At 24.0% G+C, this 24,290-nt stretch overlaps 1 protein-coding gene and 2 long non-coding RNA genes across 5 annotated transcripts in view; 2 read left to right on the top strand and 1 right to left on the bottom strand.

The window, feature by feature from the left end:
• Positions 1 to 24,290, bottom strand: part of LOC100867557 (adhesion G protein-coupled receptor E3) — a 139,017-nt gene that overhangs the window by 53,592 nt on the left and 61,135 nt on the right. The gene's annotated exons all lie outside the window — the stretch shown is intronic.
• LOC147656292 (uncharacterized) lies at positions 12,378 to 13,859 on the top strand. Its single transcript, XR_015294768.1, has 2 exons — positions 12,378 to 12,609; positions 12,690 to 13,859. It is a non-coding gene; the product is annotated as an uncharacterized LOC147656292 (long non-coding RNA).
• On the top strand, positions 19,905 to 23,462 carry LOC116415658 (uncharacterized). The gene is made up of 3 exons (XR_015294767.1): positions 19,905 to 20,172; positions 20,242 to 20,469; positions 22,473 to 23,462. It is a non-coding gene; the product is annotated as an uncharacterized LOC116415658 (long non-coding RNA).

The following is a 24,290-nucleotide window of genomic DNA, read 5'->3' as shown; positions in this document are numbered from 1 at the left end:
ATGCAATAATACACACATCTTCTTCATGTAGATAAATTTTATATAGTTAAAATTGATAAATTAACATTCAAATTTTATATTTATTTAGTTTCAAACTTTAAATTAAAATGTAATAAATATTATTCAAGAGAACATTTAGTCATTTAATATTAAATTAATTATACGGATTAATGAAATTGGCCATTTTATATGCAATAAACTAATAAAATATATGTATATTATTTATCATACAGAGTATTTTATTTTGATATTTTAATTTGCTCAGTATTATTACTCATAGTGAAATTTAATAGATAAAAGAATAGTATGAGGAAATATATATTTTGATATTATTAATGATCTTTTATAAATGGATGCATAAAATTTATATGAATTTTAATTCAAGCTTATTTTTTTAAATGAAATTATATATTTTTCGATACATCAATTAAATGAATAATTTATCAAATAATTTTAAACATACATGGATTAATATGTTTATTAAAATATATACAATTCCAGTTAAAAAAACAAACTTCATACATTCTTTACAGCATCCACTCACAAAAAGAAATAGTAATATCATAATATCTCTTCCTTTAACACCGTTTAATTTTTAAAACATTTTTTTCCACTAATAATGAAATCAAAATGTCAAAGTCCCTCGAGATAACCTATATATGGCACATAGTATCGAACGTATTAAATAATAACAAAACATAATTTTTATCTTATAGTTCTATTTCTCCGTTTAATAAAATAATATACATTTAATTACGAATATCCATATTAATTCATTTGTCACTCGTTTACAATCGATCGATACAAAAGAACAAAAAAAGAAGAAACACGAGAAAATAAGAGAAACAAATGAAAACAAAATACTCTGATTAGCGTATTTATACGCGTCGATAAAATAGAGCAATAATCCTCCGTTAAAATTGCATCGATACGAAATATCACATTCACGTAGAATTTGAATTGACGATTTGTCGATATTTCAAACGATTCGCGTATCCAGTTCGAATTTCGTAAACAGACCGTGTTCAAAATAGCATACGGGAAAAGAAAATATCCCAGGAGAAAATTTCGTATGGAAAATTTTACCATATTACCTACCGAACCGACTCGATGCTTCGACGATCAAAGTAAAGTTTCGTTTCTCGACTACTACATATTTCGCGCGAAAAATATACTATTCTGTATACAGAGTTATATAAAGAAAAAAAATATAGATTTTAATGTAACTTTATACTTGTTAATAAAAAGATAGCAATTTTTTAAAATTATTAATTATTAAAAATTATAAGCAATTTAATTTTGCAAGATAAAGAGCCATTTCACGCTATAATTTTTGTGAAAGAATATAAAAAAGTAAAAGAAGTTGATTGAAAAAATCACTTGTTTGAAATTATTTATATAAAAATTATATCAAATTGAATATAAATAATAGGAATAACAATAACAATAAATTATTATTAGTATGTATTATTAATAGTATTATTATAATAACAATTAACAATTTGAGTTTGATTGTTCTATCTCTAATTAATAATAATTTATTCTTACAAATTATATTATTACAGTAAAGAAAATTAATCTTAACATAATATAAACATTTCTTTTACCTTTCTTCTCTTCTTTTTTATATCCCTTTCTCAATTACACACATTAGTCTCTTTTTAGAAAAATTTTTAATTTACATTTCTGTAACATGACACACCTTTTCAATCCAATACATAAAAAAAATATAAAATTTAAAATCTTCGTTATCAATTGAATACCGTTCTTTCTGTCAGTCAGTTCACAAGACGAGAAGTGGATTTGTCTCGTCGAATAAAAGAGCAGCAAGTTAATCCATCCCTTCGATTCTTCACGATATCCCTTTTTCTAGTGGGGTTACCATTGGGGTTGGTTCAGTTCGGAATGAATTATTCACAGATCGAACGAGAAATCGTCAACAGTCGATTTTGGGAGGAAAGTGACTCTCAGAAAAGGCAGGAATTTCTAAAAGATTTCTAAAAGTTGCAAAGCTTTATATCTTGATAGTGGTTCATATTCATTTTTGAGAGGGTTGCTGCTGCCATTTTTAATTAATGACACTTTAACACTGTCAACTGTTACATTGTTTCTTTTTATGTTTCTTCGTGACAAATGTTTCTCATTGATTTTTGTAAAAATTTTTTTGTAGTCAATAAATAATTTAATTACACTTATTCACTGTATTCTTAGTTTTATTTTTTTTCATATTGCGTGTAAAATTTTATTATTTTGATTATAATTTATTGATGTTTCTTATTTTTATATTTAAATCGTTTGACAATCATTATAAAAAAAATCACACCAAATCGTATATCACTAAATTGAAATATTTTAAAAGTGTATACAAGAAATATTTTTAATTCACAGAGACATAAATTAAACGTCTAATTTTATTAAAAATAAATAAATAAACATTTTCAATTTAATAAAATTTTCACAATTTATTACTATTCAATTTCGATATCCAATATCTCATGAATAAAACGTTTCTTTGAACATCGTACATTTTTAATTTGAATTTCTTCTTAATATTAAATTCTCGCCATTAATAAAAAGCAAAGACTAATTTCTGCCTCATTTCCACTCCAGATAATTGATTCGAACCTATTGTTCTTTACATCATTAAAATCAATTTGAAAGATGAAAAACGAGAGATGATTAAATTTTCAAGAGACAGTAAAGAAAGAAATATCGATCGAGCTATCGATTCATCTGCTCCAAGCATCTGTGTAAAATGTACCACTATTAAATTCCATTCCTTCTTTCTTGCTCGACGATTCATTCAGACGATAAGCTTTTTAAGCACATCTAAAGCCTCGAAAGAGATTATTCAAGAGATCGGTGAAAAAAGTAGGGAGGAACAAGATCGATCGATCGTCCAAGATTTTATGGAAATCTTCTTTTCTGGAAAATGCAAAAAGTCTTTAGATTTAAAAGAAAATACATTTGTTTCTTCAAAGTTTAAAAGCAAATATCTAATCATTAGTTTCGAATTATTCTGTGAAGAAAGGTTGGACAGAAGCATATTATAAAAGCATTTGAGAAAATAATTATTCGTACGTTTCAAAAAAATTCTCAATAAAATTATAAATTATGTAAATAAGATTAATAAATTTAATAATATTTATGTATCATATAATATATAAAATGAATTTAACGCTAATTATGGAAATTTAAACTTCAGTTTTTAATAATTAATAATTTATCGTTCTTAATTGATTAACTTTAATCAAAATATTCACGTAAAACATTATGATTTGTGTTGAAATAAAACAAAAGTTAGCATACAAAAATGTTGTTATTTATTAAATTACAAGCAATTTAAATTTTACATTAAATGAAGCTAAAAAGAGATAGTAATAGATCATAAATGTTTCTCAAGGAATATTTTGATTGTTAATGATAAAGTATCATAGCATTTCAAATATGATTCCCTAATTATCAAAAGAAATCGAATTATAAATAATATTTATTCAATCGTTTAGACAACTTTTTACAAGTACAAGATTAAAAAAAGTATAAAAAACAAGTATAAGTAAAAAACATTATAATGTGATATCTCTAAAAATAAAATAATTCGTACAAAAATAATCTTAAGTTTGAATGTTTTTTTATAAAGATATATCTTATATTCATACCTTCCTCTTTAACATGCTGCTTTATAAACACAAGTAAATTTTAAATCATATATCACATAAATTATATATTACAAAATATTAATTCCATTCGATTATCAAATTCTAATTCAATCAGTATAAAAATTTATAATTGATTATTTGATTACTAAAAACGAACCGACTTAGAATAACCTAACCTAAACAACAATCATTTTCAATTCATTTATTTCTTCAATTTATTTCTTTCAACCGTCATCTTAATCCAATCTTTCCGCAAGAATACCGAAAGGGAAAAGAAAATTACTTTGATCGATTGCAAGCTATTCGAATGGTCCAGGCCAAGTTTTTGCGGTTGGAGAACTCGATTGAAATCGATTTCAGGTCGAAACTCACGATATCTAAAGTTTGCCGTTCTCAGAGAAAGCAGGCTTGAACTCTAGTGACATCTAGAAACCCTCTTTCTTGTTGCTCTATTTACTATATCCACACAAAGTTACTAAAGTTTCTAGTTCGGCGGTAGCCACTCTGGTTTATCAATGCTCGATTGAAATCGGGAGTTGCTGAAATCGCGTGAAAACTTCAATTACCTTAGTCGACCTTACTTTACTTTGCCACTTATTTGGGAAATCGATTCCTTTCCAGTGTTTCTGAAGTGTTTCGAGAGCACTTAAGACGTAACGATGAGAGGTTAGGATTATTTCTTTCTAATCTACTTATTGAATACTTGAATTTGAATGAGTGAATTGATACAATGACAATTCAAATTTGTTTTTTGTTTCGATAAAATGCAAGATGATGTTTTGGCTTTGATTAAAATAAATACCAGAAATTGAAATAAAAAATTTTCTTTCTTGTTTTTGAAAAAATACTCATTGACTTGTATAATTCATTTGATAGAATATATCTATTTCTGTGCAATTTTTATGCAGAAAAAATTTTTTTTTATGAAATAGATAGTACATGTAGATAACAAATATGTATGTGTATTATATTCATTTAATCTGTAATAGCTTTTTAATGTATCTATCGAAGCATGTAATACGATAACAATAATTTTTAATTGATTTAATTTATGGAGAAATATTCCAGAAGAACGGATGAAATAATATTGATAATCTATTGAAAATCTTAATGCAGTATATTCGAGAATAATAAAATTTTTATTCGAGAATAATCTTTCTTGAAAATGTTATGTTGTGTCATTGTTATTTACATTTTGTAGATTTTATATTCATAATAGCATTTAATTTCGATTCATGAAATAGATTTTCATTTTCTTTTATACATAAATTTTAATTCTTATACCTCCACATGCATCTTTTCATTTTCATTCTTTTTCTCCTTTTTTTCTTCATTCCCCTCTATTAATCTATTGTACATTTTTTATGCCTATCTTATCCTATCTTTTAATATCTTCTCCACATTAATCAAATCTGTGTTATAATTTTCCATCAAATTTTTATTTGTCAATTTCGCATATTTTGCATACTTTGATTACGTTGATTTATATAAATTTTTTAAAAAATCTTCTGAATAATAAAATAAGCATATCATCAATGCCCATAATCATGTAATGACCAATTTTTCTTTCGACCTACTTATGAAAAAGCTTTAATCTTCAAAAACAATGAAGCCAAACTTTTTTAGTTTCATCCAAATTACCGAAGCCAATTCCCCAAGAACAAAATAATGAAAGTGATGAAAGGCGGAAGTAAAGAGGCGAAAAAAACTGCTATTCACACTTCACTTCATACTTCAGTGATACTCGAAAAGGAAATTAGCAAGGAAATGTCAAAAAAACGCATTCAAAATCAAAAGACGATTGGATAATAATTTAAAAATTGTTGAAATTAAAATTTGTAAAAATGTTATGAAAGACAACGATGGTTTTATTTGTGATTTTTATAAGTTATAATAAATATAAAAATTAATATCAATGGAAAAAAATTAAGATTTTAAAATTATACATGATTTTAAATAATATCCCATTTTACCTCTATGTGAAAAAAAATATTTATTTTATATTGCATTAAAAAATAATTATTTTTAATATCTGACCAATATAAAAATAAAAATCAATATCGTGCGTTCCGATAAGTATTTTTATTAATTTTATCATTCTGACTATTTATTAATTTTTTTCGTTATTATTTCGTAATATTTTTCTCAGTTTCTGAAAGAGTTTTCATTTTGAATACGTTTTTTTTTCAGATTTAAACATCTAAATGATTCCAGATTTTTAATTATTTAAAAAATTTAAAAATCAAATTAGATGTTTTATTAAATATATATTTTCGAAATTAAATAAAAAAGCATTTTAATAATAATTTACATTGCATGTTAGTCATTTGTATATCAACTATATATATATATATATAGTGTGTCTAAAAAAAAAATACATAATAAGATTCATTTATATACTTTTTAGAATTTACCAATTATTTTTGATATTTTATAAATGTATGTACATTGTACATTCATAAGCATACATTTCATATATTTCAAATATAATATCACATATAATATAAGATTATAAGAATTAATTATGGGAATACAATAGAATACAGCGATGCTTCGTTAACAATACAAATCTGCCTCTCAAACATCAGTCATACGTGAATTTTTGCCTAAAAAAAAAGTAAATGCTTGATTATTCATTAATAATAAAAAATTAATTGTATTGTAAAATTAATGAAATATCAAATTCATGTTAAATTTCATTTAAAAAAGCTATTCCAATTATCATAATATAAATTTATCAAATGTTCGAATATGTAATAAAAATTCACTTTGCTTCAATATTTTAAATAACAATTTATATAACTAAAATAAACTAAGATAACAATAACTAAAGATAAAGATCTTTTATTTTTTTTTTTTTTTTTTAGCATACAATGAAAAATCTCTATTATTCATTCATCAAATTCAATATTCACATTTTTTTCAACAAGAAAATACCTCGATATTCATCCAAAATTTAATATTCGGTTCCACCATGAAACCTTTATTTTCCATTATTTCAATAAAAGTAAATTTTCGGTGAAATTTTTATTTATTTATTTATTGTTCTAATTCGAGGCTGAGAACCAATTTCTCTTTCTCGTTAATTCTTATAAAAACAATTGATTTTACAAGAGTATTATTAAAAAAAAAAAACCATTCAAGATTCATAAGTTAATAAAGTTAATAACTTCAATTTTTTCAACTTATTCATTTTGAGCTGGAATTTTTAAGACGATTCTTACGAAAAAAATATGCCAAACGTGTGTGACGAAAATAGAACGAAAAACATGTGGAAACATCCTCTGATAAATATCTAAGAAGAAATATCAATAATAAATCAATGATGATGATAAAAAAGATTTTTTTAATCACAATCGATGTAATACATCTCTAAATCATTTTTTTTCTAAACACCCTGTATTCGTCCATTACTCGACGAGTTAATAACAAAAAGTTTCCACTTTATAGTGCACTTCAACATATTCACATAAATCACAGTGCAAAAAGAATCTTTTTTCCAAATCTCTGAATACTTTCTTTCGAGAACACCCTGTATATTCGTCCATTCCTCAGAAACGATCCCCTTGATTTCCTACATTAGAAAACAATCGATTCCAATTGGATATATTTATTCGTATTTTCTACTGTTCAGTTCAAATACATGTCAATTTTATCCAGTAACTTTGATCGTACGTAAATCACAGTGGACCTAGAAGAACCTATTTCCCACGACCCTATTCTCTTTAAAACAGGTTGTTTCACAAGGGATTCACGTGTATATGGAACCAATCTTCCACACAACGATTCACATATGCGTTCGATCAACAGATATTCATCGGATGCAGTATCTAATTTCGCAGCACTGTTCCTTGTTCAACGTATCGCGAACAAGCGACACACGTGCAGCTCACCGTGTGAACGCCGCCATTTGTTTCCACGTTTCGACAACTTCTAATGACGGGATCTGAAATCGCTTCGAATCCATATACGGATTTTTAATGTATTCATGGAACACTTTTGGGGATGTTGAGGTTCAGATTCAATTTTGGGCATCGAGAATCAGAAAAAAGAATAGTAATAATAATAATTTGGACGAAATGGATGGTAAATTGGATGATAAAGTAATTGGAAATCTTTAGATTGGATACGAAAGAAATTAAGATATTTAAAGAAGTGAATATAATAACAAAGAAAGTAAAAATAAAAAATGTCTGTATCTTGTATTAAGTATATATGTTGCACTGCATTGTATAATTGGATTAAAGAAATTCGAAAAAATTTTAATATTCGAGAAATGAAGAAGTAAAAATAAATAAGTAAATAAGTAGTGTTAGTATACTGGATTTTACAATAGTAGTTAATAATCACGTGGCGCTAATGTCGTGTCAGTAGCTAGTAGTATTAAATTAAATGAAGTGCGACGATAGTATGTAAACAGAGATGGATCATTTTATTTCTGTCTAACTTCACCAAGATTTAAATTGTGTTATAACTTAATAAGTCTTAATCGATATTTTTAATCGATGTTTGTTTTAATCTTAAGAAAAATATCCCACGAATATATTAATACACAGTACATACATATATTGACTTTTTGTTCCTTTAATAAAATCATAATGCGATTTGTGAATTATTTGTTTTTAATATTCGTGAACACAACGTGTTTTTGCCGCATTTATAAAATAATTTTAATATTTGAAAAATAAAAATGTAATAAATAATTAAAGGAAGACATAAATAGATATGTAAATAAATGTACAAGCACATTAGATACTGGTAGTTAATGGTCACGTGGCGCTAGTGTCGTGTTATTAGTATTAAATGAAGAAAACTTAAATTGTTTATAATTTAATAAACAAGTCTTAATCAATATTTTTGTATTTGCTTTAGTCTCTAGAATAGAGATATTTCTAAAAGTATTTCACGAATATATTAATACTCTGAAGAATTTATCATATAAATTTGATCGAGCAAGTATTGCTGTCTGAAAGAGATCTCTTACATTTTATCCCAGCACGCATATCTCTTACAAATCTATGCTGCAAGTATTGCCACGTGAAAAAGGAGACTTGAGACTTTCAATAGCATTTCTCGTGTAATAAAATCGACTGTAATAAATCGAATATAGAGAAAGGAATAAGCAAAATAAAAAAAAAAAAAAAAGATCAAATCAAATAAGATTTTGCATACATTGTAAAACTTTGTTAATAATTTTCTTATTCGAATTTCTTTTCAATTCAATTGATATGTACGATGAATATTACATAAAAAAAAAAAAAATCTTAAAATTCTTAAAACTATAAAGATTTCCAAGTGTGGCAAAAATTTATGAAGATTTTCGAGAGTGCTAGACTATAAATTATATTCGAAGTGATTCTAATCTCCATAATCTTGAAAACTTCGAATCGTTTCTAAGTTGAGATTCGAATCAGAGAAAGTTGGCAACAGATCGATCGAGAATTCACGAAATCGAAATCACGATTCTGAATTTTACGAGAACTGAATCGTTTGAACGTTTAAACCTACGCGTAGAATAAGTTATCCACCGATCTTATCTTACGATTCACGTATCGTCGCGAGAGATCTTATGAAAACGATCTAATAATTCTCGTGAGATTTAGAATAGCGATTTTAAGTGAACAAACTTTAAAACTTATTGCAATGCGAATGTTTAAAGCAATCTTTAGATGTTGAAATATGAAATATATCGCGATGAAGGAAGCGATGGGTTTAAAGCGGTGAACAAATGCTGAAAACAGTTGTGAAGCGATGCGTTCAAAACGATAAAATCAAGCAATGAGTTTAAAATCATTGTTCATACAATACTGGTAGTATTCATATAAACTATCCATTGCTTCAATCGATCACAATATATTTCGATATTTATAGATCCATCAAATGATTAAACGCTTCATATTTTTAACGTCATTCATTTCACAATATATTTCAATGTAAGCCGCTTTAAAATCCATCACTTTCCTTTGATAAAATAATATTCAATATTTGTACACTGCTTTAATCCATCACTTGTCGATGTTAACATCACAATAGATTTTCACAAACAATTTATAAAGTGCATTAAACCTACTATTTTTTAAATAAATACGTTCCAACATTTATATACCGCTTCATAAACCCATCACTTCCTTTATCACAAAATGTTTCAATATCTGTACGCTTACTTTGAATCCATCACTTTCTATATTGAAATGTGTTTCGATATTTACATATCGATTTAAACCCATCACTACTTCTATCACAAAATGTTTCGATATCTGAGGAATACTATTATTTGTATCGATGTAGATCATAAGACATTTCAATCTCTCTGTTTAACCGCTTTAAACTCATCATATCGAAACATGTTTCGATATCTATACACTACTTTCAAACCCATTGCTTTCTATATCGTAGTGTGTTTCAATATTTATAAATCGTTTTAAACCCATCAGTTGTATCGATGTCCGCATCGTAACATATTTCAGTGTGTCGAGACTATTTTAAATCCATTGTTTAAATCGATACTTGTATCACAATGTGTTTTTACATATCTGTCTTAAATCCATAGCTTTCTGTAACATGTTTTAATCTATAGATCGTTTTAAATCCACAACTAGTTTCACAATGTGTTTCAACATCTATAAACTGTTTTAAGTTTATCCTTTTAATTGATACTTGCATTGCAATATGTTTCAGTCTCTATGGACCACTTTATTGTTATCATTATCCTCAGTTTATTGGCATTGTATTTATACCCAGACAATTGGCAGAAAATTCTTTTGTAATAATATAATAAATAAAATACCGATGCAAAATGCAATATTTTAAACATAAGGATTTAAATATCAATCATTATAATATCTTCCTTAAAATTTTTTCAAAGATAAATAAATTCTATCTTTTTGACTATTATATAGAAACTGGGGCAGTAATTGTAATACTAATAAATTGGATTTACAATGCAAGAGTTGATTTTACTTGAAATAAGGAAAAAAAGATTGATATCATATTTTTTTTCCAAAGTTTTATTTTCAAGAAAATTCACTTTGAATTTAATTTGAAGATTGATAAAATTCGCAAATTGAATACTAAATACTTGGTTATCCTGTTTTTTATTAATGGTTGTCTCTGATTTCCGTATTTTTTCATTACTTTTATCTTCTATTTTTTATATATTGAAACAACCTTTGAATAAATAATAATTATGCAAATACCAGTATTATGTCACCTAAAATATATAGTCCCTAAAATGGCACTTTTCTGGCAATGTTATTCTAGGTCATGTAATTTCTCATGTAGCAATATATATATGTAAAACGATAGCTCTCACGTGAATAACACATTGATTTCTTCTACATATATTTTGTTAGCTGCTACACAAAGTCGTCGACTGACCGAGGGATATTGAATGCCATTGTAGCGATCGCTGAATGGTTTCCACTGGTGAATTTGTCTACAGTGTGTTAATGTATTCGTGGTGTATCTTTGGATATATAGTTGATTTAAAAAAAAAAAAAATAAAAAAGAAAGAGAGAGATCGAGAAAAATGTAAAATATTGAGAGTTATTTATTACGTTATAAGAGATAGATGTAACGGTGTAACAGAGATAGAGTTATCTCGCTCTGTCTCCATCTCTAACGCAATTAAGTTTCAACCGAATTTGTGTATACTTTTATGTTTGTTTTGGTCTAGAGAATCGACCTTTCAAAATACATTCGAATACATATTAATATTCTGTATCCATCATACAAGTATTTTATTATTTTATTTATATATTTATGTAATTTTTATGGAAAGATATGTATTTTATTAGGAATCTGGATAATAAACGCGTTGATAATTAAATTATTATTTTGAAATTATTTATTTGAAATTCGATCAAGAATGAATTATATATAATGTATTTAATATACCTATATATAATGTAATAATATCTATTGTAAGAATTATCATTTATATAATAACGATATAAATATTAAAAAATTATTAAAATATATTTTATATTTGCAATTATAATATAATATAAAAGTATATATCTAACATTTGAAAAACTCCATTAGTTTTATACTATCGATATTTATTATAACAATTTATTTTATATTTGAAAATATTAGTTTCGTTCTTGATTTCAACAAATTTTTAAATTATAGGAACACTTTTAAAAAAAAATTCAAATCTATCTTTAAAAACATAAAAATATTTTTAATAAGAAAGACATAATTTAAAACATTACATATTTTCAATTCTATTCTTGATTACTAACTTTTAAAAAAATAATAATTTTATACATAACAATTTGATAATTGTATTTTAAGACACATTGTGAAAAAGATTCCATGAGATAAATAAATCTAATTTCTAATTTAATAATTCGATATCATATGATTTATATAATATTTTTACCTAGAATAATAAAATATTCATTAAATAATGCTCAATACATATAACACTAATGGAAAATTTTCCAAAAAAAATTTTATTTTTACAAATTTTATTTCCAATAACTTCTTTCTATCCATTCTCATCGAAACTAAAATAATGTGAAAATCTTTTTTAAAAAAAATTCCACATTCTACATAATAAATAACCTAACCTAAACTTCCACAACTGTTTCGTAGTATCTTATGGCTGGACGCGTATCGCACACGTGAATCGCTATACATAAATCGCTGTGTGAAAGGATGATCGGACACGTACTGCATGCGTGAATCGTGATACGTTGTGTAAAGAAATACAACATTCACATGACAGCAGTTGATTCGTTCATTCCTAGAGAAACGAATGCTCGAGATGAAAAGTGTTATTATGTTCGACAATAAATTTATAATACAAAATTTGTCGACGTTATGGGACAAAGAGTATCTTGATTATAGTGATAAAATAAAGAAGCAAATTGCTTGAAAGAATTGGCAATGTTTAGAGAAGAAAAGATTGACAAATGGGAAACGGAGAAACAAAATAAAATCGGTAAGTGCAATAAAATAATAATTTTACATAACTGTACGATTTATGAAATAATAAATGGCTAATTTTAAATGTTTCAAAAGTATATAGGTTATTTATGCAATATGGAGGATATCTTTGGGCTGATTTGATAGTTGTGGCTATCGACATTATTATCGATATATATATCGATAATTCGTGAAGATATCGATAATAGATACAAATAAACTAAAGTTCCAATTTTTTTTTTATTGAGAGGTATCAAAATGTTGTTAACAATTAGATAATTAATTAGATATATCGTTGAATTTTCGATATATTTAAAATATCGAATGGTAACCGATAATTTTATATAGCAACTTTTATATTTATTTATGTAAAATTAATTCTTCTATATTATATAATGTCTTGTAATTTATTTAAGTATATTTATATTTTTAATGGAATTTTGAAAGTATTTGTGTTTGTATGATTAAAATCAAGAATATACTCATCAAATACAAAATCAAATTATTATAAATTTGAAATAATTATAAAAAAAATAAAAAATATCACAAATTTGTTTATAAAATAAGTAATAACAATTAATATAATAACACATGCAATATGCATTATTGAAATTTTATATTCTTCAAATTTAGTAATTCACTTGTCAAAAATGACATTATACACTAACAAACATTTTATTTGCGATTCGGATATAAGCGAGGAAATAGTTGGACAGAAAATTTTCACGAAAAATGATTTTCATGCAATATTAATTCATTTTCATTGAATGTAATGATATTTTTATAAAAATACAAAAAATTATTATTTATTTGAAAAAATTAAAACAAAAATTTCAATTTTTATAAACAAAAGATATTTTATTTTTTCACATTACAAATTATCATTATTCTTCATTTCTTCATAACGAGTCAAACATCTTTAAAACTTTTTGATTTTTGATTATAATAAAATATGTATATGTACAATGATAATCATTCAAATTTGATTATCAGATTTAATTAGTTTGTCACAAATTACAAATGTTGTATAAGATTATTAGATTATCCTCAGTGATAATTACTTGTTTGATGACTATGATTATTATGTTTACTTTAATGAATTATAACAATGATTAAAATGTAGATTATTAGTTAAATCTGATTCAGAATAATTTCAAGGATTAACGATTAAATTATTATTTTAATTGCTAATAATTAAATATTATATTTCTATTTCAATCGTGTAAAATTTCTAAATTTGATAAATACAGTGAAAATAATTTTAAATGGAATAATGATTTAATTGAAATTTTAATAAAATTCTATTTATTTATTCCTTTCATCAACGATTGTAATTATTATAATTTAATGATTTATAGATTAAGTCAATAAATTTTTTGATAATTAACTTTTTTATCAATAATTGAATTTCATTAATCGATTACACATCAATTTTTTAATTGACGATTAATTTCTTTGATTGTAATTTTTGATCAATCGATTAAAAATTAAAATTTTATTCGATTAATATTTAAGTTCATTCTGATCCAATTTTACGAATTTCAAGTTAAAATATTTCCTAAATCAATGATATTTCGATATAAATCTAGTATTTTTTGATATTTTTTTTCATAAACTAACAATTATATAAAAAATTAAAAAAGGACAACAAACTATACTAAGAGTTGCATGATCATTTAAGAAAAAAAAAGTTAACCTTCACGTGATCTTTACTTGTTCATTTAAAAAAAAACTATTACTATCACACAATATATATCTTTATATCAAACGACTTTTGTAGAAATTTCTTTTCTTTAATGTGAGATTCAATTTGAAAGTAATATCCTATATAAGAGTAAAGTGAATCTGTGGAACAGAACAATCAATTAAAACAGAAATTGGGAAATAAATTTCGAATTCTTACTTTTCTTAAGAAAAGATTTACAAAAAAAAAATGAAAGAATTTATCTAACTCATTTTCAGAAAATTAGCAAGAAGGAAACATAATATTTGAGATTAGACCAAATGTCATTTTTAATATTATCAGTCAGAAGAATGAGTATAATTTATAATTTAAATAAATTTGAATAAATATTTATTTGGTAATCACATATTTAAAAAAAGATCAATTTCAATGATTCTAATTTTTGTATATATAAGTCCAAAAATTATGGAAAAAAGAAAATTTTTCACACTACATTACATTTATTTCAATTTACATTTGTACAGGATTGCAATTCTAATAGTCTAAGATATAGTTAAGTTAGGTTAGGTTAGATTAGTTTTGTTGGAAAATATAAGTAAGCAATTTTGCAAATATAAGCATACCTTTACCTTTTATCATTAGAATTCTATATAAATGCATATACAATTTCATTGTGGATCACATATACAAGATATTAATAAATTAATTAAGTGAGATCAATACTTTTGGAAACGTTGGTAAAAATTTAACTTTCATATCAAAAATGAATAGCATTAATATTTGAAGAGTAAAAAAAATAATTTAAAAAAGGCATAAATAAATATATAAATATATTACTACTTAATAATGGCACTAGTTGTGTCATTGGCCATTATACTATTAAGTATAAACTATACTATACTATAACTAAACTGTTACTATTAAGTGTTTATGAAATCAACAAATAGAGCAATATACTGTTATATTTATTATTACAGATATGTATATACAGACAAAATTCAATGTATATTAATGGAAGTTTTTTATTTTCTTTTTCCTTCATCCTCTCAAAATTTCTCTTCATTATAATGATTACTTCATACTATACTCTATTTTAATTAATTCTTCCAATTTAAATAAAAAGATTAATGATCTCATCCATTTTTAAAAGAAGACTGATATATATATATATATGCTTAATTCCTGTATACATTTTACAAGAAGGTACAGTATATTCAAGTATTAATTTTTTTAATTTTACTTCATTCTTGTTCTAAGCTTGAATATGAATATGATGTGATCGATCAATGATATCGAATATTAGTATTATCAATGAGAATAATCATCTAAATTTTATATATATATATATACACATTTCTATTTAACAATAAAGATGAGAGTTTCAAAACTAATCAATTGTGCGATACAATTGTGATATTTTTTGGTTGGTAAAATAAAAGGATAACTTATAAAGAAATATTAAATTCTCATAATTTTAATTTTTTTTTCTCGATCTTATTTCCTTTTATTAAAAAAAAATCATTTAAAAATTTGACATATAGCAAAAGTTGCGAATCAATAATGTAAAATAAATAATTAGTTTTTAGCGCAATTTCTTCAACATAATCACATAATCCAAAAGTGTTACTCTAATGCAACTTCGCCGATTATACATTTCTCGTTCTCCATTTCCTGTTTGCCATTTCCTCCACCCTTTCGTCCTCCGTAAAATCTGACAGCTCTTTCCAACTTTCCAACCTTTTGTCCTCTTAAAACTGTCCCAAACACGGGATAAAAAGGTTATCGGAATACGCGAAAATTCGAAAACGTTTTATCTTAGCCTCTGCATAAAAGAGATAGCAACGGTATTCTCGCTTGTTACCTCATTAACATAAGCTTTCCAGATATATAAACAAGTCTCCAATGAAACCGGTTGAAATTGAAAAGGAAATATCCAGAGAAATATTCATGAGGGAAAGGAGGGGGAGAGAGAGAAAGAAAAAAACGGAGTTGCAATTACGATTTCTCGAAAATCTAGGCCAGGACGATCGTTCATCGGGATAGAAGACGGTCTAAAATAATAGAAAATCCCACGTTGTTCTTAATGATGATTAACACTCGCAAAAAAATAGTTGGAGCAAATTAATTTTTTTGAAAGCATCGAATATCGATACTCATTAAACACTTTTAATCCCTTCGTTGTCTTTTATGCATTATGATCATGGTGTAATAGTAAATCGTAGTGTAAATAGTGTACACAGACAGAAATTGTTGTTCAGAAGTTTGAAATTGTATAGTTACATTATATTTCGGAATATAAAAATATCTTTTGTAAATTTTTTGAAATGTTTTAAAATTAAGAATTATAATGAACGTTAATTAATTAAAAGAGGTGATCTCATTATTGATTTCGATGACCTTGAAATATGTTTTCAGGCATTTTACTTTGACTAACTTTTTTCTACACGTTTTACTATTATTTTAAGAATTATATATGTTAAATAGAATATATTATATTTTATAAATGTTTAGAATATTTTTATTATTTATTTATTTGCTAGTTTAAATAAGATTTAAATGTTTGTTAATACAGATATTTTAAGAAAAGGGATATTAATGGATAAAGTGTCAATTCAAATTTGTTTAGAAATAAAGATCATTTTCAATACACAAAATGTTAATATTTTCGCAAGATATTTTTGCAAAGTTTAAAGCAAAATAAATAATCTAAAACAAACGCAGAAGTTGGTATATACAAAAATAATTGTTTGTTAAAAACAATTTAATATTATACTCAATTTCTCATTCTATCTTCATTTAATTAAATTACTTGTAATTTTGATAGATAAAGCTCAATTAACATTTTAATATATTTATAACTTTTATATTTGTTTTGCAATCGATTCTCCAAAAGTGTCTCATATATCTATTTATTTTTTTTATTTGTATTATTATTACTTTTTTTACAATTACTTCTCTTAATTATTAATCAACGAATCAATTGATCGTTTGATAATAGTAAGTAATTTTGCCCAATTCTGGATGTGAAAAGATTTCACTATTAAAAATTTTATCAAAAATCCTAGATTTGGATTTCGATGGAAGCGTAATTATGACCGAGCAATTTAGGATGAAATTCCAATCTGCATCATTACTATGAAAAATATTTTTGTTATAAATCACAGATTTGCAATTTATAGACAAATTAAAAAGCAGAGAAGTGTTTATTTTTTTGCGCAAAAAATCAAAAAATTTTCCTCGATTTCTGTTGCAAACAGTCATCCAAAGGAACACCGTTTCGTTTATACGATTCATGATAAATAATAATAAAAAGTAAAAACTATCGAATGTGAAACGTTTTGGGGATTTTAAAAGGATTTGACAAGATATCGTATTTCTGTCAAAATTGTTTGATAGATGTCGAATATCATATGATAACATGATTTACAAATCTGGTAATAAATGATCGAATTTTTCTTTCAGTCTTGTATTGGTACTTCACAATCCTCTGACCAATCGTTTTAGAAAATGTTTATTTTTCTATCGATGAAATTGCAAAATGTTTCTCACCGTATATAAACCAATACCGTATCGAATTTTTTGACTATTCCAAACAGTTTCCAATTTTCCACGTTTATATTCTATTGATTCTTTTTTTTTCTTTTTCTCTCTTTTTTTATTTTTTTTTTTTTTTTATTTATTTATTTGAAGCTTTTACGAGCCGAATTTACATGGTTATATTAAATATTTTATTTCACACAACAATTTCTTTATTTTTGAATAATTAATACTGCTTGATTTAAGAGAATTCGACGTAAATGATAGTGAACATGTTACGAATTATAATAAAATTCGTAAAAATCTCTCTATCAACAGATTATAATAAGATAATATTAACTTATAGATAAAGAATAATAATGATCTAGATAATGAAAAGTAATAAAAGATAGAGAATAAGTCTGTAATTTATAATAATATAATAATATAAATTAACTGCAAAATTGTATTTTTTTAAACAAATATCACTATCATTTTTTGCATAAAAAAAGTTTCGATTTTTATTTGTATGGATTCAAAAAATTCTAAAAATTCTAATTCTGCGTGATTTTTCTGTAAATTTTATCCAAAAATTTAAAAAACCAGTAAATGGAGCTTAAAAAAATGGTACTAATACTTTAAAAAAAAAAATAAAAATTGTAGAGATTTTATATCCATTTCGATTACTGGAAATAACTTAGAAATAAATTGAATATTTTCTTTTTTCTCTTTTTTAAAAATAATCTAGTAATTTTAGATTTCCTTCTATTATTCTGATTTATATTATTATATTAGCAAGTACCATAGTAAAGTTTTTCGTGACATATAAGTTACTATATTTGCAAGAAATGTTTTTAGTAAAACATAACCTTACTATATGATAAGTAAACGATGTATCTGATATAGTGCATGTTATTCAAAATAAATATTCAGTAAAAGAGCATTACTGATGCATAATAATTGATTTTTTTGCCTTTTGAAATTCATTACAACTAGTAACATTTTTGTTTTTTTCATTGTTATTTAATTATTTATTTATTTCATTTACACTTGAGAAATTGAATAGGAAAAACATTAAATTATAGTTCGAACATATTTGAGAATAGAAACAAATGAGATATTTTAACAAAAATTTTGAACGCAAAACATTTCGAGAGAAGATAAAAGTTGGTTTAAATATTTTTACTCGATAAACTCTTCATCCATTCGTTCTAATTGCGCGCGAAAAAGAGAAAAGAAAAATGAGAAAAAACAAGATCTCCGCGTAACATTTTTCGAAAACGTAATTTATCGAGCAGAGGAAAAGGTTGAAAAGAGCACGGTGAAAGGGCTGATTTTACGAAAAAAAAAAAAGGATAACCATAGTTTCCCGTGTATTAGAATCCGTGTGAAAAGATTGAGGTTCTCCGACGCGCTTCGTACGTGAACGTACCGATAAGGGAACAAAAGATGCAATTAAATGAATCGAAATAACGACAAACTGTGGAAATGTGGTTTTTAGAAATAGACTGAAGAAAGATTGCAAATGAACAAAAGTCGCGAGAATAATGGAATCAAGTTTACTGTGTACACGTATAAATCGAAGCAAAATAAATTCGAGCAAAAGATTCATTTCGAGTATTAATAATAATATCGATAATTTACTTCAGTATTTGTGAAGTATAACAATGTTCGAATATTCATGTATAATCATGAATTGTGTTCATTTGTATGGCCTTGAAATATTGTCATCGATCCACCGCTATTTTGAAACAAATTTTGATTTATTATTTACAATCGACGAGTGATTTATATTTAATTGATGCTAAATTACAGGAATATTAAGAGAAATATAATTTTTCTTTTATTCTTTTATCATTTTGTTATAAGATGTTATAAGATACAAAATATTTTGTTATAATTGAATTATCGAGATTTGTACGATTAAAGTACAATATGAAATATATTTTCGTTAATTTTTATTTCAATTTATCAGTTTATAGAATTTATACAAAATATTAATATAAAAATTAATGAAATATAATAAAAAAAGTGATCTTACTATATATTCTGCCTCATTCACTATTTCTCATTTTTACTTTCGATGTAATACACCAGAGGGAGCTGAAGTTAAATATAACGTTAGCTAAATTCTCGAACTATTCCATTATTGAAATATAATCAAAGATGATCTCAAGTAATGATCGTATTATTGTATATTCTTGTAAATTTAAGTAAAATTTAAAAATTTATCTAGCGATCTACAATATGATATTAATAAGATTAATCCTTCATTTTATTTTCTACTTTGATCTTCGTGTACTATTCCTAACCTCAAAATGAGTACAAGTGTCAGTCATAGAATCAAGATTGGGATACATATCAATTATTAATAGAAAAGTAAATATTCTGAAATTTATTATTAAATATTATATTGATTTATTATTATTATTATTATTATTATTATAGCTTTGCTTTTCTCAAAAATAGTGCCTTTTTTTATCTACACTGTCAATGTTCAAATGTATATTATGCATTATACTTGATTTCATTGCTATTGCACCAAACGAACGATTATAAAATAGCATAACGAATGTGTACGTGAAAAATGTATAAGAAGAATAACAATGATTGTGCTTGCTTGAATTTCAAAAGTTTATGCTTTCGTGCTTCATGGCTTGGAACAAATCGGAAAAGGTAATTTATACTTCGAAACTTTCCTTGATTTCATCTCGGTTACTATTCTATAGGGTGTCTTGGCTAAAGAATGTTATTTGAATGCATATTTCTATGATAAAAATGTTTAAATTAAAAAATATTCGTATACTCAAAATGATAGTTAAATGATAACCTATGATTTTCAATATTTCTCGAAACTAATGCAATATATCTAAATTTTGTATATATATATTATTAATCGATAATAATGTTATTAATTAATTATTAATAATATCAATAATTATATATTTCCTTGTTAACACATTTTAAATCGCACATTTCAAAAATCGAAGCATATTCGATAAAAATAAAAAATATTTATAAAAAAAGATGAAAAATGTGAGGAAAATGATTACAAATTAAATATTATTAAAAAGAAAGAAATCCATTATTTTTTATATATAATTCAAAACTTTACAGTTAATTCTCTTCTTCTTTTAAAACAATTTCTCATCTGATGATCTATTTTTTAAAGAATTTACAAGTTTTTGAATTATATATAAAAATAATGAATTTTCCTCTAATATATGATTCCATTAAAAGGAAAAAATGAATGAATAATCCTCATATGATCTACACATAGAAAACTAATTGCAGATTACGTCTCTGTTGAAACTACTCAATCTTTATTTGAATCATTTTTTATATAATAGATAATTCACGAATAATTTGTATTTATCAAAACGATTATAAAATTTTTTACAGGTTTCATTTATATTCCATATATTTCATGAATCGTGGAATTTTTTTTTTAAATTCTCATATTCGACGAAAAAAGATAAAAGAAGTTCTTGAAAATAAATGTTTTAATTTAAATAAAATTTTCTATTACAAGAACATATATTTTATATGTAATAAATATATTTCAACAATATTAAATGATACAAATGTATCAATATATAATTAATCTTGAATAAATGAATAATATGTATAGCATGTGTTTAATGTAAAATACAATGAAAATATCTTTTTAAAAAAAAATATCTATTATGAAAAAAAATATTTTTACAAAAGTTATTTAGTGTAAAAAGATACATTACGTAGTATTAATATTTTTTGTAAATGCATATAAAATAATTTTTTAGGCGTAATGATGCAAGATAAAACAAAATTTTCAACATTACAAAATGTTTAGAATTATTTAACGCTTTACGATTTTATTGTAAAAATAAATTCCAAGCAAAATTGCATTCAAAGTACGAAAAGATGCTGAAACTTTGGTAGTTAATTCACCCTGTCAAGAGAATTTCTTGTTAATAAAAAAGTTGCTTCAATGTATAACCCATTGTACATACACATAAATTTTCATTCAAATAAGTTAAAATAAGTTAGGTGAATTTCCTTAAACTTTGCTTCTTGTTATTAAAGAAAAAGAATATTTATTTTACTCAAATATTTCATTAAATTCATTGAATATCGAGTTGAATTTTATGTTATAATTCTGAAACGAAAAGTTTTCCAATAGTTTCAGTTATAGCAACATGAAACAAGTGTCTTATATAAAATTTTTTATAAGAATATATTTAATATAAAAATTAACTATTTGAAGTTTAACTATTGATTAACCAATTTTTCTAACTTTTTTTAACCATAAGAAATAAAAAAATCATGGAAAAATTGAATTTAAAAAATCTAAAAACGATATATAGTCGATTGATAGAAAGTTTGTAAATATTTTATAATTTCTTCACAAGTTTCATTTTAATGTTATCTTGTTTTGATTAAAAGTTATATACAAATATTAATATATTCGTTAAAATAAATTCTTTAATAATACAAAAATTTTAATTTTACATTTAATATATTATTTATTAAAAGAAAATTTCAATATATTTAGAAAAATCATTGTAAAATTTAAAAAAAAAACATCATGATTTCTGAATAGGATTCTTTTTGATCTGATTTCTTTTTTATTTTACTTTATAAATTGTTCGTTTTTCAATCATTTCTTTTTTGTAATTGTATAATACCTATAATTTCAGAGATATCCTGTATTGAAAGAAGATAAAACAAAACAATATTGTCTACAACTTTAAACCGTAATTTCGTTTTAATTGGAAACGCGAAGGAAAATTGAAATATTACATCTCGAAAGCCACGTTCTGCTAAGATTAATTAAAATAGAATTTTGACGTCCAATTCATAATACATTAATTTAAATCATTGCAACGAACGAATTGCAGAAATATATTTCACTATTCTATCAACAAAGATGAAAGAGAAACAGTCGGAGACGAGAACAATCAGAGGTTAATGGAAAAGCTTTACATTAATATCAAATTGAATAATAAGTCTGTTGATGTCGACTATGACTTAAAAAAAGTTCAATTATCTTTTCGACAGAATTACAAAGGAACGTTTCATTTTTATCATTTAACCACTAATAACATGAAATATTGTACTCAAATGAATTAATTGAAAGTATCACTCATGTCCAGAAACATGTTGATACAAACAATTGAAGGACAATTGTAAATGTATGAATTAAAATTAATAATAAATTAGAAGTCATCACTTTAAAAAAAAAAAAAACATCCATAACTGAAATCTTATGAGAAAACTTGATTTTGAAAAAAATTTTTTATCATTATATATAATGTTTCATTTGTAAAATTATGTAGAAGTTGTTTAATGCGACTATTATTAATAATGAAAATATTTAAGTACTCTATTTTTTAAAAATTATTGCACAAATTCGAATACTGGAATAATTGATAAAACAAATTTAAAAAAAAATGCATTTTGAATTTATAAAGATACTTAAACAAATTTATATTATTGAACATATATTCTATCATCTAAAATAAGAAATATTTTTACAAATATATAACTGCCTTTAAATATTAAAATAAATCGTAAAATTGCTAAAAAAAAAAAAATATAAACCAACTTTAATCATTAAAATATTTTTTATCGTGTCAAATAATTTAAAACATTGAAAAGTGTATCAAATAAACTTTTATAAAATATTATTATGAATAATTTTTCATCTTGCATTTCTAAAGTGAATTTGAATATTTTTGTAATAAAAATTAATTCTTTTTTTTTATTCTTTTTTGAATATTTAAAGAATGCTTTATATCTTAAGTCAAAAGTTTTTTATCTATCAAATTTTGATATCTATACTATATTTTAATATATTATAATAATATATATATTATTATTATATATATATTAATATATTATTATCCATTTTTGTTCTTTTACATATATGTATATATCTTAGATAAAAAACAAAATTATATTAATATATTTTTAGGAATAATTATATATATCCCTCAATAAGAAATCTATTACAATTTTAACTTATTTAAAATATAAATTGTAACAAATTATAATAGTAATAAATGTTTCTATTTAATTATAAACTTTTGTCTTCTTTCAAAAAAACAAAATTTTTTTATTCATGCAAAAATATGATATAAAATTTTCAGTAACTATATTTTATTTTCTATAACTGTTTCTATATATTGTAAAAAAGATATACAATAAATATCAGATATGTAAGAAAATAATAAAAATTATTATCATTTCATAATTAATTTAACAATTTCATTCATTGATTGATTTTAGATAATTTTGTCCAATATTGATTTACCTTTTTCCTTTAACTAGGTATCATATTTTACATATAAAATAGGAGAATCCCAAAATTTTTATCACATTATTTTATTGGAAAATATTCGATTGAATACGCGTGCAATTAGAGAGCTAATCGTGTGAACTGTTGCACACGGTGTCGGCAGCAATCGTAACTAATCGCGCCACCTGCAAAATTAGAACGGTTCCGTTAATCCACT

Source organism: Apis florea, unplaced genomic scaffold, assembly GCF_048593485.1.
Source record: "Apis florea isolate Af1SG1 unplaced genomic scaffold, ASM4859348v1 contig_37_pilon, whole genome shotgun sequence".
In the NCBI taxonomy this organism is placed as follows: Eukaryota; Metazoa; Arthropoda; class Insecta; order Hymenoptera; family Apidae; genus Apis; species Apis florea.
The sequence above is the reverse complement of the archived record's forward strand: the minus strand, read 5'-3'. Positions and strand labels throughout refer to the sequence as shown.